The sequence below is a fragment of the Molothrus ater genome, chromosome 6 (genome assembly GCF_012460135.2).
Source record: "Molothrus ater isolate BHLD 08-10-18 breed brown headed cowbird chromosome 6, BPBGC_Mater_1.1, whole genome shotgun sequence".
Taxonomy (NCBI): Eukaryota; Metazoa; Chordata; class Aves; order Passeriformes; family Icteridae; genus Molothrus; species Molothrus ater.
The window spans coordinates 15,433,733-15,448,126 of NC_050483.2; the positions used below are offsets into that span (position 1 = coordinate 15,433,733).

At 39.6% G+C, this 14,394-nt stretch overlaps 1 protein-coding gene across 1 annotated transcript in view; it reads right to left on the reverse strand.

Annotated features, from left to right (window-relative positions):
- KCNQ1 (potassium voltage-gated channel subfamily Q member 1) overlaps positions 1–14,394 on the reverse strand; it is a 328,824-nt gene that overhangs the window by 194,516 nt on the left and 119,914 nt on the right. The gene's annotated exons all lie outside the window — the stretch shown is intronic.

Below are 14,394 nucleotides of genomic sequence, written 5' to 3' on the forward strand. Positions count from 1 at the left end.
AGCATGGCAGGTTTATGATAAATATTTCAGAAATCTGTCTTTTAGCAGGAAGGGATTAACATAGACCTTGGGGATAAAAATATTCCCAGTAGCGTCTAGTTGGCATCTCCTTTATGCAAAATGAAAAGCACAGCACAGAGGATAATTTCCATTTATTTGAATGCAAATTCGTGACTATTAGAATAAAAATAAATTTTAATTAATTTTATGGTCTTTCACTGTGAAAATCTGAAGAAAATTGTGTCATTTAATTTGTTCTTCGGAAAAGCAGACCTGCATTTTTTATTTTCGAGGATTTTAAATGTACATGCAGTGCCCATGAAGAGGAAGGAAAATCGCCTTGATAGGACATAGGTAAACAGTTCACCATTGCTATTTCATTTCTATATATAATTTAGCAGTTTTTCTCTCAATGGGGAACAGGGGCTATGCGAAAGACACCAAAGCATGGAGGAACCTAGCAACAAACCCAAAATGCCCTGCATTTACAGAATGACTAGGTCAGAAAAGACCTTAAAGATCATCGAGTACAACCCATGCCCTAACACCTCAACTAAACCACGGCACCAAGTGCCATATTCCAGTCTTTTTTTAAACACATCCAGGGATGGTGACTCCACCATCTCTCTGGGCAGACCATTCAGTACTTCATCACTCTTTCTGTGAGAAACTTTTTCCTAATATCCAACCTGTATTTCCCTTGATGCAGCTTAAGATTGTGACCTCTCGTTCTATCAATTGCTGCCTGAAGAAGGAGACCAATCCCCACCTGGCTACAACCACCTGCACAGAATGGTAAGGTCACCTCTAAATCCCCTTTTCTCCAGGCTAAACCCCAGCTCCCTCAATTGTTTCTCATAGGGCTTGTGTTCCAAGCCCCCCACCAACCTAGTTGCCCTCCTCTAGGCAACTCTGTTTTGCTAGCCACCTTCGTAAACTCATGCCCCCAAGTAATAAATAACCTCCTCCATACAACAACACATAAAAGAATCTTTGCAACATTCAAGTACAGTAAAACAAGATACTGTGAAAGCTGTCAATGTCTCTGTGTGTGTAAAACAAACATTGCTCCATGCACAACATCTTCTCTCTGTCCAGCTGGTAATGAACATAGATTGAACTCTTTGGCTGTACATCAAGATGAGCTGACTGAAAAGTAACACCAGCACAGGCCACATGTAGTTACAATCTGGAGGAGATATACTGAACCTGCAGTACAGATTTTTTTTAATATTCCTTTCTAGAAAATGAAGGCCCTGTACTGCTCACTCAGGCTCACAATGGCTTTAAAAACTCACTAGACAACTCTGTCAGCATTTTCGTGGTCTCACATAAAGAGTACAGCCTAAGAAGAGGCTGCCCTTGACAGTGAAGTTGCACTCTAAACAAAATTGCAAGTCTCCAGTGGGGCTTTTTGCTTTTCTTTATAGTATTTAAAGTCCACTTTCACTCAGTGTTAGGCAACATGAAAAAGAGGGAGAGTAAGCTGGTAAACAGTTCACTCTGAGAAAAGCACAAACATTTTGGTAACTATGATGCTTTACACCGAAGTTCTTAGAGCAATATTCATTAATACCATTATGATTACCAAAATTTAGTGTGGCAACATATGTTTTAGTACACATTGTTTTAAGGCAACATTCACAGTAAGGAACTATGTTACTTCCCTGCTTGGAGGAGAAGAAAGATTGGTTTTTAAAAGGAAAATAAGAAGTATTTTAATATAAGCTTTTGCTATCCCATGAGATTTAAGCACAATTAGCTGTTAGGACAATGAACACCACCTACACACTGGTCTCTGTTATTCAGATAAAGAAAATGCTGTAGGGGGGTTTTGTGTTTTGGACTACTTTGTGCACCACAGCTCCAGGGGCTTCTTTTTTGGCTAGCTCTACATACAGTTTAAGGCTTTTGGATTGTCTCTACAAATGCTAAAATGTTGATTCTTCATGCACAGGAAGACTGAATTCAGCTAGGAAATACCTATGGATGTATAAGGTATTCAAGTCCAAGGGCACTTGACATTGCATTCTGAAACTAGAGATAAAAGTATTATATATTACAGTCAGGGTAGCGAGAAAGATATAAAAGAGCAACACGCATTCTTTTAAAAAGAAAATGACAAGAAGAGTAACACAAAACAACTCAGCATTAGCCCAGTGCTACATTATTCAATCTTTGATCACATGCACATTGGTTGCAGTATTTAGTTTATACAGTTTGACTCAACTGTCACTATTGTAGAAACCTATCAAGTTCAGATATATAGACATTTTATGCAGCATGGTGATATTGTGAACATGTCAAAACTAGCACTTGTTACTAAATCTGGGCAAAACTCTTCATTACAGTTATCATAAGGATAGCTCTTCTTGCTGAGCACTGAAACTATTTACTCTTGTCTAATCTCTTCCAAGAATTTTTCCATGCAACAGTAACACATGAAATATTGATTCAAGTTTGCACTTTTTCTAAGTTTTTTTTCTTTTAGTCACTTGTTTTTCTACACCTGATGGGGATATTTATTTTTTAAACTCTATATTTGGACATACAGTGGGAATTCCACAATCCTATTGAAAGTGCACAATACAGTAAGAGAAAATGCTGGTTTGACAGGAAAGTGTGATCCAGACCTTAACCTAAATTTAATCACCTATTTATTGCAAGAAAACTATTCCTGTTACATCAGGATAAACTTGATTTGTGTGCAAAACAGAAGCAGTGCACCAGAAAAGCCAGCAGGTAAGAAGCTCACTTCAACACCAGGTGAAATCAGGCACTTACTAGCCCAAGCAGAACCCTTGAAAAGGAGAAGCTGATAGAGCACATCTCTGTAACTCAGGAGCCAACGTAACTCTTGGCAAACCTTTTTTGCTCTTTAGCCAGCCAACACCACTTGCTCATTGATCAGTGTTTAGGGAATTCTTGTTCCCTTCCATAACCTCAGCTAAACAACACTCAAACATACCTGGTGGGTCAGTGGAGACATGCACAAAACTCAAACCACTGAACAAACAGGAGGTTTTTTTATGCCTCTCAGCTATTGACATCCAAACCACCAAGGAAAAAACGTGACTTACAGCTCCAGCAGAAAAGCTGCTTGCACTGTTCATGAAAATACATATTAACTATGGGCATGAGTACAGCACTGCACAAACAAAATGTCATTACCCCTCTTGATGGTAGTCTTGAAGCAGGAGCTATAACAACAATGATAATAATAATATTACATTGCATATTTTCATCTACCTTACATCCCAAAAATAGCACATTTCACAACTGATTGTTTTAAGTGTGTGTTGCAAGCACAGTATTACTGGTTCTGCTGCTCTATGCCTATACACAAGGGGTCAGGCTCATTTTTTTGTCCTATTGGACTGAGTATGTATTGAAGAGAATGCTTAACAGAAGAAATGCTTTGCTTGTACTATGCATGAGTAAACAGGTTTGGAATGTGACTTTGAGAGTAACCATTCATATCAAAGTGATCACTTAATTCTGCAAAATTAATCTAACCCCCTGCAGCAAAAAAAACCCCCGATAACACAAGCCCAAAATATTTAGGAGATGCTTGGCTCTGTATGCACTTGTAATCTTTTCTTCTTTAACATGAATCATGGTGGGAAAGTAATCTTTTAATTTCTTCAGATTTCTCTACTCTGAAGTGCTTGGCCACACCAAAACACATTATTGTACAATATCCCAGTCACATAACCACAGTTACCAACTGCCACGACCTGAAATCAGGGCTGCACATTTATGAAAGACTGTCTTTTATACAGCAATTAAGCAATTATGCAGTAGTTAGTGATGCAAGACCTATCCAATACATGGAATATTAGCTCTGGCCCTAGTGGCTTCTTCTTCTAGACAAACCACAACTCTGTAATCCCCCTGAGAGGCCTGACCTCACTTTCAGAGATAGCCAGAGCTAAAAGTCATTACCCAGGCCTGCAGGAGTAACAGAGCTATTAATATGAGCTGTAGAGATTAGTGTTTACCCAGGAAGTCAAATCAAAGTTGCAACATCACCTTCCAACTTTTTGTTCTCTTCCAAACAATACAAAAGCTAGAAGCCATTGGATTTTTTTGCAAAATACAATACTAAAAAAGAAATTGAGCATTTCTGTAGAAATCATTCTAAGTAGGAAGAAAGGACACTGACAATAAAAAGCCTGTTCATTGAAAGAAAATAGTAAAAGTAAGACTAAATCACTGCCTAACTGTTGCCAGCTAAATTAAAACAAAAGACAGGTCCAAAAATAAGTGTCAACTCTATACATCCTCTCAATCTGGGAAAGAAGAGTTTAAGATTTGGATCCAAATTCTGCAGCACAAGCCCATCTCTAATTAAAATAAATTAGATTTAAGAAGGAGATGATAATAAATATATAAATTTGACTCCTGTGGTGAGAGTGGCCTGTGTGCCAAATTCTTGTCAAAGGCAAATTTCTATGGTCAAGTTCTAAGGCTATAAAAATAAGGGTTTATAATAAAAGTACTTACAGATGCTTAATTCCAGCAGTGCTTTCAGAGAATCCTGTAACAAATGCTACCTTGAAATGACAAGGTCCGTAGTCCATTCACCGTGTTTAATTGCAATACTGATTCAACATTTATCTTCCCAAAGAAGCAACAGGGCATCGCTATCAGCTTTGGCATCTCAGATGGAGAACATTCCAGCAATTCTATAATATTCTACTTACACAGCAGCTGCAAGAAGCTTTCTGAACCAAGCTTTTTCCATGAAAAGATAATGTGTGTAAAGCATACACAGGTATAAATAAGCTCTTCTAAAGTTAACTGTCTAAATTAAGCACAACAGTTCCACAAGATGTACTGGATAAACACGTAGCAAAAAAAAAAAAAAAAAAGGGAAAAGTTTATCCAAAGACATTTCAGAATATGGAGTGTAACACTTTTGTAAGTCTAACTTTGGAAGACAAAGCCTTTCATTTTGTAATGAGATATATTGTTAATATCAGACTGTAGGAAAAAAAGGTAATAAAAATGAGGTACTACAACCTTGAAGGTTATCCACAGCTGCCAGGAAGTTTTTAATTAAGATAAGCCATTTCAGCCAGTAATTGGAGGAGAGGCAGCAGGGACACACTATCACATCAGCCTTCTAACTCCATCCTTCTCTCTTAGGACTCCACAATTATCTCTTCCTAACTCCTTCTCTATCAAGGAAACACAACACTGGCTCTGTATTAGGCACAGAGGTGTGTATTTTAAAAAGACCAAGCACAGCAGAAGGAAGCCAGACCTGTGATTTCAAGAGTATTTTAAAGGAATTCTCCTATAAAGCAGCTACAAAATACAACTGCACACATCTTTATCAATTCACAGTCTTGCCAAAGGGTGCAAAAGGGTACCTCCAAAGGCTGGGCTGCCAGGCCAGGGCCAGCTATACATCCATGCAATTTGCACAGGCAAGAGGCATTCATGGGGGCTAATGCAAGCTCTGTGAATCCTGTGTCTGTTACTTTAGATCTGTATTATAGACCTATCAGACTCCACAGAATCATCTCCCACATTGCATTCTCCTGCAGCTGGGGATTGAACATAAGACAGTTTTGTAACTGCACCTGGGTCCCTGTATCCCTGTGTCCTAGATACAGTGAGATGGCATGGCTGATGGTTTGAGGCTATCTGCTGGATTCCCACTGAGTTAATAGCAGTGTCAACAAATGTTTGTTTTACCCCTTCTTCCTTCACTTCCTCCATACCTCAGGTCAGAGATGCTGCAGAATCTATGTAAATCTCTCAAAACTGGGAATGTGCCAGTCAGTTTTACAGCTCTTCAGAGTTACCAGGGTACTGTAAAGGGCGAATCCCTTTTAACATCTGGAAGAAAACTAAACAGCCCAATGTATGATTAAAAAAAAACCTGAATAACAAAACCTCCACAAACCAAACCGCCCCCGCCTGCAGCTTCATGTGTCTTCTGTATTTCACTGTACACTGTTACCTTTAAAATAAACAGCATAAGCTACATAGCTGAGCCAGAAGCTGTTATAAACATGGGGTTGGGTTTCACCACAAACTTTTACACAGTTACAATGGAAAAACTCCAGGTTGATGAACATTCAATTGGTTTTGGGAGGGGTTTTTTTGTTGTTTGCGGGAGATTATTTTTGTCTGTTCTGTGTGGTTTGGGGATTTTTTGTGAAAAAAAATGTATTCAGTAACACTCTTTCGTTAATAGCATAATTATAAGACTTACAGGTACCTGAATTGTGTCAACTGCCAAGGACAGCAATAGGAACTTACTTAGCTTAAGTTCCTATTCCTTAACTCTAGGAACTTAGCGTAAGTACCTAGAAATTTATCTCACTGTAATGGTTTGGATTTAAGCAAAGTTAAATTTCGTTTACAAGGCATCAGAAAATTTCCTAACAGCAAAATGTACTAGATTGTGAAAGAGTCTCTTAGGGAAAGCTTTATCACTTGAGTCAGATAAAAATGGACACCAGAAAAAAAAAACCAAAACAGTAGGACACAATCTTGCACGGGCAAGTGTACCAGCCAAGATGATCTAAAGGGTTTTCTTCCTTTGGTTTCTGTTCAGTGTGAATTGCTCATAAAGTGATTGCAGTGGAATATGTTAAAATATTCAGGAGCCACAGTAGCCACATCAGCTATTAGTCATTCCCTTTCAGCTTTCCCTTCCTACCAAATATGAGAGTAGTTTAAGCAGCAGAGAGGAGCAGAGCCTTTTTGCGAGGCTGCCACGTCACCCTTTGAAAGGCAGTGCACCCTGGAGTCACCGCATCCTACCGGGAACGCACACTTTGAACTTTTCAGCAATTCTCGACACCTACTGCGTCTCTGCTTGGTCTCTTGTAGTAGGATTAACACAAGTATGTGTGACAGGAAAAGCGCCTTTGATTTGCTTGTCTTCAATTCAACGGTCAGTGCACCAGTGCACTGAACTGCTCAGACTGTGAACTAGCAGAGCTCCAGTTCAGAATAACTTGCAGAAGTTAATTATTTTGTAAACATCACAGATGGTTTTTGGTTAGTTTTAAGTCAGCATTTAAATTAAACCTGATTTTTTTATCTTTTCAAAACAACAACAAAAAAGACAAAACCCAACAAACTTGTTTCTCGTTTGCAATAAAAGCATTCTTTATCTAAACCAGGTACATACTGTATATCACACTGTTTCCTTCATGGAGAAGAGTTAATCACAATTATGAGACATTCACAGCAGCAAATTATTTATTCCTTTCAGCTTCCAGAAATTACTAAAATACTTGGTGAAAGCAGTAGTGTCAGTTCAGAAAAATATTCAAGAATGTGCTTAATTCTAAGCATGTCAACAATCCCATTACCTTTAATTAGATTTAAGGAAATGCATAAGTTGTTTGCTCAGTAAGGATATGATTTTTAATGTGCTTAACCTTAAGTATACACCTATATACCCTACAAAATGTACATACCACTTCAGAAATCAAGCCAGAAAGAATGATGGAGGTAAACACTAGCAAAAGATTATGTAAAGGTGTCTCAGAGAAAAAAAATCATGGAAATAAGATTTTCAAAATAAAATCCATTCCGACTTGAAGACTCTGTTTTGAAAAGCTCTTGCATGTGCTGAAAAAGTTCAAGCTCTGGAACAGGCACAGGTGACTCAATAACTCTTTAACAGTCAGAGGAAAGACAGAGAAGCAGTAATAATACAGGTACAGATCTCTGCCTGAGGCCACAATATACAATTCTACTACAAAACAAATTGGGAACATCATTGTTCATCAAAATGCACAGTAAAGTAGTCCAGGACAATTTTTGGCATTGCTGTCAGCTCTTTCTCAGGGTTTAACATACTTTGATAATATCTACAATAGTTTTCCACTAGCAGAAGGTAACAGGTTAGTAAAAATGGGTATTCTCCTTAAAATTAAACAAGGGCATCGTTCACAATTTCTTATCCTGAGACTTTTAGTCTACAGCTTTTAAGGAAAATTGAAATCAAAGTTTGTTTAAGAACTTACTTAATATTTGCTAAATTAAGATTTTAACAAGAGGATAAAAACAAGCTCCTTTCCATCATTATCTTGATTACTTTTTCACATTTAAATGAATGGTTATATTAAATTTCTTCAATTTGAGTTTAGCTTTATATCTTCATGCCCAAGTGCTAGAAAGTTCCACACTGCTTAGCAACTGGAATGAACACTCTGTGCATGGTCAGTACTGCATTGCAACCTTTTCATCTAACTTTGTGCTTAACTGGCACATATAATTTACCAAGTACTTTCTATTACAAAGATTTTAAATTTTTTTTAAGACATACTAATTTAAAACCATTGTTAGCTTAGCATACCACTTAGGTATCATGAGAAAAAAACGAAACTGTAATTGCTAAAAATTTTAAGGAAGTTGTGGCAAACTGGTACTGGAAGAGTTACTAAGAATAAAACCTGTACTTAGATCATATATGTTCCTAATTTAGCATGAAGTCCTTACTTTATTGATGCTCTGTTGAATAGAGACATATCTTTGAACTGCCCTGTTCTGAGGCTTCTAAGCACTCCAAATGTGCCTGCCTTGCATGGAATTACACCATGCCAAGTCCTGACTCAGAAAATTGGATGTGTCAGATGTTTCTCATGTCCCTGAGGAGGGTATATGAAACTTTTTATTTTGGTCTATGTCTTTATATCCAGCTTTCTACAGGCTGGTTTTCTAAGAACCACATCCATCATGTGTACCTGCACTTCTAGCTCACCAATCAACCCCCACTTCCTGCAGCACCATTTATTATCTAGTGACAGCTGTTGGGTTGTTTTCTGGCACGTTCAATTTCAATCCCAGCTTTGGTACTGAAGGAATTCACAGTGCACTGCTTTCAGGTCAGTTTAAAGACATAATCCCAAGCACACAGATCCTGTTTAGACTAGCACCATTTCCACTCAAGCACCAGGTTCTGATCACACCATCACACACAGAGCAATGCAGCGACTAAAGACAGTGCTGGCACATAAGGTTACAGCTTGGGACAAATCCTGGCAACAAAACAATGCTGAAAACTCTGCATAAAATCTAAGGCCTGCTCAAATTTCTGGCAAAACCCCCAATGACTTCCATGAAGCCAGGAGCTACCCACCTCCTCTGTCAGAACAAAGGAATGCTACCACTGAAGGTGGGTTAAAATGTCGCCTGCCCTGCAGCACACAAAACACACCTCCCTGCTCTGCAGCACCTGAGCTACCAACTCTGCTGAGGCCACAGATGCTGCTGAACTAAACCCAAGGCAAACAAGTGTCAGCCAAACTTTTCTTTTCTCCTTCCCTTCCCTGAGTGCTCTATTCAAAACATGGGGTGAGGGGAAAGGAGAGGGGGAGGAGTCACAGATTATGTTTCAAATGAAAATAAATGCAGTTGTTCCCAAATCAGTCTCCAGCTGTTGTTTGTCATCTTCTCCAGGACACAATACAGGTTGTCACTACTTGGAGCCACAGATTGCCAGCTAAGAAGGGTTGAAGGACAGGAATACACAGGTTACACTACTGAGATACAGAAAAGCTGAGTGTAGGAAGCCTCTATCAGCCATCTGCACCACACACTTGAAATTTCCTGAGCATGTTTTAGTTAAATTACACTAATGAACCAAAACAAGAAAAGTCGAGGAGAGCAGGGAGAAAAAAAGAAAAGACTGTCAAAAAACATATCCACCAATAGTAAAGAAACAAAAATTAATTATAATTTTTTTACCTTTTTTTAAATTAATTGGTAAAAATAAGCTCTAAAAGGTCTTTAGGCCCATTTCTTAAAAAGGCAGTCTGTGTTAAATACAGTATTTCTCAATGAATTATCTTCTACCAGATTTTACTCTAGTATGTAATGCTGATCATCTCATTTCTGGTCCAAGATTGCTGACTTCCATCAGTGCTTATTGCTAGGATTATCATCTTTAGGAACTACAGAAATTATTGTATAATAAATAACGGTCAATGAATCAAGCATGACTTCACCAGTGAATTATGCAGCTTCCCTCACAGAACCTATGCTCATAGAACCTTAAAGATTAGATGGTTTAGCAATAGAATTTAGCAGTGTCCTTGGTAATGAAAGACACATTCAGGAAACTGAAAAGATTTAGAGCTATTACTTTAGTTTGTTTCAAATCCCAGAGTAAGGAATGGAAAAGGCAGCAACTTTTCTCTCTGAAAATAAAATTACAGATTTTTACTTCTCTTTTTTTTAACCAAGCTCCCTAACTTGAGTTGCATTATTTATAGTGCGATTGCTTTCAAGGCCACAACACATATGAGAAATGCAATGAAAACTGACAGCAGTATGGATCTGCACTTTGTAAAAGAGGCTCTGTGGTCACATCTTTAATAATTCTATAGAGAGAAAGAAAAAAGAAAAAAAGGAAGCAATTTAGTAACAATGTCAACATGCAATTCCACACAGGTCTGATTTTCCACACAATGTTCCTCTTGCTGAGCTAGTGCTTCAGCCAAAGCTGATGGCACAAGGTACAGCTACACAAGTACACAAACAAAAAAAGTAAACACACAAATAAATTACTTTGAATACTTTAGAAACCACCATCACTGTTAGCAGTGCCTATATATAAATGCCCTACCATAAATACAAGCTGCAAAGTGACTTTGCTTTCATCATAGCTCAATTTGAAAGGGTAAACAATATTCCTTTGGGAAAGATTTTAAAAATAAATGGGTGAATATATATTAAGCATTTTGCACTACTGTTTTTCTCTTTTGTGAACTCTGCTTTGGCTGGTTTGCCATGTTAGGGAGTAAGGGGAAACCAGCTGAACATAAACTGTTTTGAAAGTTTGCATCTGTAAACTTCTTAGACAGCCTGAGGGAGGTGGTGATAATTCAGTATCTTATAATAGCAGGCAGCATGGAGATCAAAGAGAAGGAAGACTTGGCTGAAACTAACTATGACTGTTTGACTGTGTGAGGTACTAGTAAAAATAAATTATTTTTTATGCCTAAGGAAGACTGTCTGAACTGCAGCCCTGTATACCTTCCACTTTTCTGGGCTTTGTTACAGCCACAGTGCAGTAAGAGTCTCCTGCTGACAATACATGTCTTTGATAAACACTTGGAATAGATGTGAAGGTTTGGCTACACTTGCGTGATCTTTTCCTTGAAAATACAGTTTTTGTTTAGCTAAAATCTGGGGCTTTTTTTTTCCAGCAGAGAAAGCTAGGAAATTATTGAAACTGAAGGTCCTTCAAGTACAGGTAGAGACCATCTCACTGTAGAACACAGTAATTTGTTCAGATGCACCATCTCAGCATCCGAACTAAAGTCCCAGTACTGAATACTAGTTTCTTATAAAAAGCTAAAGCAGATTCTGTCACAAAATCTGTGTTTTATTTGCGTGGGATTTTTTTTATGATGTTCATTAATTATGCCAGACTGCAAGCGTCTGGCTGTGATTTTGTCTCTGGGAATACTCTAGAGGCTGGCTGAACTGTACACAAAGACACTATTTCTATCTGTAAACCTAACACAATTGTGCATCTAGTACTGAACATGGCTCTCCAGATGCTACTTAAAATACTGTTGTGCAATTTTTTTCAGAGCATCTATTGCCAAAAAGCAACTAGAATACTTGACTTCAGATTTCTATCTATGTCCTATCACAAGAGCAAAACAGCAAGTGATGCAACCCAGAGGCAGATATTTCTTCAGCTTAGAGAAACATATTCAGACAAACTACATGGTGTTCGTGATGCCTATTCAATTTCATACAGGCTTTATGCTGCTCCTTTTTATTCATTAAGTATCCAAAAATATTAGGGTCTGATTGTCTCGAGGTGCTCTTTCTTTTACACACCCCACTGCATTGCACAATCGTGCTGTTAGGACAGACAGGTCTTGCAATGATCAAAGGGTGCCAAACAAATGTGGAAATGGCTTTGGACTTAAATCATATCCAACTTGTTATGGGCGTGAGCCCAGGGGAAAAAAATAGTGTGTTCTTATCTATAAGCTACAAATCATTTGATACTCTAAATCCCAATTAAGCTAGTGCTTAAATCCTTCACAAACTAACAGCTACCTAACTTTGAGCAAGCACATCAAAGCATTTCACTGAACTATGGCTTTGGAAAACAATGCAAGGCCTGCTGTGGATGTCTACCTGGATTTCAGTAAAGCCTTTGGTATATCTCCCATGGCACTCTCCTGGAAAAGCTGGGACCCCATGGCTTGGAAAGGTGCACTCTTTGCTGTGTTAAAAACTGGCTGGATGGCCAGGCCCAGAGAGTGGTGGGAAATGGGAGTTCTATCCAGCTGGGGTATGGTCACCAGTGGTGCTCCCCAGGGCTTGGTGCTGGGCCCAGTTCTGTTTAATCGCTTTCTCAGTGATCTGGATGAGGGGATGGAGGCAGCCTCAGTCAGCTGCAGACACACCAGGCTGGCTGGCAGTGCAGATCTGCTGGAGGGCAGGAAGGCTCTGCAGAGGGATCTGGACAGGCCGGATCCATGGCTGAGGCCGGCTGGGTGAGGGTCAGCCAGGCCAAGGGCCGGGGCCTGTCCTTGGGGCACAACAGCCCCAGACAGGGCCACAGGCTGGGGCACAGGGGCTGGGACCCTGCTGGGCAGAAAACGACCTGGGGGTGCTGCTGACAGCAGCTGGACATGAGCCAGCAGAGCCCAGGGGGCCAAGAAGGCCCAGGGCGTCCTGGCCTCGATCAGCCATAGTGCGGCCAGCAGGACCAGCAGTGGACACTACAGGTGTGGCCTCACTGTACTGGTGAGGCCACACCTGGAGTGCTGTGTCCAGTTCTGGGCCCCTCGCTGCAAGAAAGACATTGAAGGGATGGAGAGAGTCCAGAGAAAGGCAACAGAGCTGGAGAAGGGTCTAGAATACATCCTGTGAGGAGTGGTGGAGGGAGATGGGGATATTTAGTCCTGCAGGCAAGACCTTATCACTCTCTACAACTGCCTGAAAAGAGAGCATAACTAGCTGGGGCCTGGCCTCTTCTCCCAGGTACCAGATGACTGGGAGAGAGGACATGGCCTCACCTGTGGCAGGGGAGGTTCAGGCTGGACATCAGGAAGAAATTCTTCACTGAAAGCATGGTTAAGCATTGGAATGGGCTGCCCAGGGAAGTGGTGGAGTCACTGTCCCTGGAGGTGTTCAAGAAACAACTGGATATGGTGCTTAGCACTGTGGCTGAGTTGGCATGGTGATAATTGGTCTAAGGTTGGCTTAATGATCTTGGAGGTCTTTTCCAACCTTAAGGATTCCATGACCTCAATAAGTGAAAAAGATCCAGAAAATATTTCCTCCCCTAAAAATAAATAGAAGTATGACAGAACAGAAGTGACATCATCCTATACTTGTGCCAGTTATGGCCTAGGTGCTGAAATGACAAATCCACTAAAAATATCTATGAAAAAGTGATACCACATTACATTTACATTTTTGGAAAAAGAACGCAAGGAGGGTTTTTCATCCTGTATCAAGACATCCAACATTGTTACTGTCAGTTAAACCATTTGTAATTGATTACACCACCACCTTGAGGCTCCGTGCAAAAAAGAATTAAAAAGATTAAAAAGAATTTACTGATTAATTTGCTGATTCATAGGCTCTTTAAAAACACATTTACTATTTTTACCAAGATTTTTCAACATTATGCTGAAGATTGCATGTTTCAGAGCAGTAAGGCTTTTTACTGCCCCCCTTTTTCTGTTTCAAAGATGCTGATTAATCTAAGTTACTACATATCAGACATTTTAATTGTGAATGTTTCCAAGCTCATGTCTGCCTTACATCTGCATTCCTCTTTAATATATAAATACTACCACTGTGTATAAAGCCCTGAAAAACACATCACAGAGAAGAATAGCCTGTGTTGTATATATACGGCAGACAAACAAAATTCCATGGAAAAACACACACTGTAAACATCAATGCCTTCCCATTGAGGACAGCTGCTGTAACACAATCCAGGGTGCCTGCTGCCAGGATTTTCCACATGAGTGCATCTTCTTTTAACCGCTGCTCAAACATTGGCTGAAAGAGGAGCTGCTAGACTGAACATGTGTCTGCGCTCGGACGACAAACACACGGCACAGCACTGGAATGCAGAGCAAAGCCCGGGGTTTGGGCGGGAAACGAGCTGCCTGCTGCCTACCTTTGGGCTGAGTCCACAAACACTTCTGGGCTGCCTTTCAGAAATGCGTTTTATACTTCCCAGTGAGAAATAAGTGAGCATGTTTGTAAGCATGCATGCAAGGCACAGAGGTTATAAGGAGAAGTTATCAATAAATGAACCACAAGCTCATTTATCAATAAATGAACCACAAGTTATGACAGCAGCACAAAATATGTATCTCCTGTTGCAGCCAAGTAGAAAGGAAGGACAAGCCTATCAGACACACTTTT